The sequence below is a fragment of the Nicotiana sylvestris genome, chromosome 5 (assembly GCF_000393655.2).
Source record: "Nicotiana sylvestris chromosome 5, ASM39365v2, whole genome shotgun sequence".
NCBI lineage: Eukaryota > Viridiplantae > Streptophyta > Magnoliopsida > Solanales > Solanaceae > Nicotiana > Nicotiana sylvestris.
The window spans coordinates 53,283,723-53,285,560 of record NC_091061.1 but is presented as its reverse complement, the minus strand read 5'-3'; positions in this window follow the sequence as shown (position 1 = coordinate 53,285,560).

Genomic DNA, 1,838 nt, shown 5'->3' with positions numbered 1-1,838 from the left:
AAAGAAATTGAATTAATACTCGTTTCAAAATTGACGGTAGTCTTGATTTTTGGGTTGTTCCGCCAACTCCTTTTTCGATATTTTAAAGAATTTCGGTTTCTTATTCTTTTTTCTGAATAATCGTAATTTAAACAGAAACATTTTCAGTTGCAACCACATTGGTTTAGAAAAGTTTTTAGAATTTCTTTTAAAGGGCAAACGACAGTTGTTTTTTAAAGCAAATAATGAAAATGTTTCCCGAGAATAAAAAACAACCTAACTGTTTTTTACAATTGAAATTCTATAACTTCTGCATCACCTCATGTCTTTCTCGCTTACGCTAATGTATCTTCACATTCACATTTTGGGAGTAATTGTTTAAGGGAGTCAATTTGAGACGAATTTCACGAGTATAGAAATAATGAAAAAGGACACTCCACGCATGCAAATTAAAGCTGAAGCTGAACTTAATTAATTTATTAATGCTGTTTTCGCACAGGGACTAATTAAAGAACTGTTCAAGTTTTTAGACATGCGATATATATGCATGTCAAAATATAATTAGTTGACTTCAATTCCCACAAGCTTGTAAGATCCTGCTGACCAAAGTGGATTTGATTTAAAATTGGAAGAAAATAATATAAAGCTAGTCGTGATTAAGTATCCCCTTCTTGTTTCTAACAGTCCTACAAAATGGAATGCAAATGTCGAGAGTAATTATGTAGTGAAGACTGATTTATATTCAGTTAATTTGTATAGAAAAAAGCATAGTTTCTAGCATATTATTGAAGTAATTTTTGCCAATCTTTCACTTTTTTTAACAAAAAATAATTTTTGTGGTCAAAACAAATAATAAAATAATTCAGATTTCTAATAACCAATTTTACTTTATTTTTCCTAATATAGTCAACATAGAAATAAAGTAAATAAAGTATTGAGAGAATAAGGAAAAAAGAATCTTATTGATGATCGCAGATTCTTTCAAGAACAAGATCTTCAAATATAGCAGAAAGTAAAAATATAAGCAATTGACATTATTATTTCGAAAATTCTGTGATGGTCTTACAAAAGGGATTGCTCTGATGGTAAGCAACCCCCACTTTCAACCGAGAGGTTGTGAGTTCGAGTCTCCCCAAGAGCAAGATGGGATGTTCTTGGAGGGAAGGATGCCGGGGGTCTATTTGGAAACAGTCTCTCTACCCTAGGGTAGGGGTAAGGTCTGCGTACACACTACCCTCCCCAGACCCCACTAAGTGAGATTATACTGGGTTGTTGTTGTTGTTGTTTGGTCTTACAAAACATGTGGTAGGGGGGGGAGGTTATATAAGGATACAATATGTAACTGATTTGCCCTATTTAAATACGGTTGTAGTCTTCAATTGTGCATCCCACGCCTATCTCTTCTTTCCCATTATCAAATACGGTTTCTTTGTAATCAATCTTGTGGATGTTTTACCCATGCCTTTCTTATAACCTTCATTCTTTTTTATTGTTCTAACTCTTGTGCCACGTGTTAGCACATCATTAATCCACATGTAGAGCCTATTTTTCCACCAATACTGTTTCAGCACACAATCCATATCAAAGAATTCATAGGAGTACTAACCTGCTTAGTGATACTACCTTGACCAAAATGATTCGCGTGAAAAGTTTTATAGAACAACACTAAGTCACATGTTAACTAAGTTCCAGGTTCAAGCAGTATCCATCAAAAATATTACAATCGATATAACACAAGTGTTTGTGTTAAATACATTATTATCTGCAAACGTGATAAAATATGGAAATTAAATCACACCAGTAATCCTAATACTCCACTCCAATTCTTCATTCAAAAGTTAGACCAGGACTCTTATAAT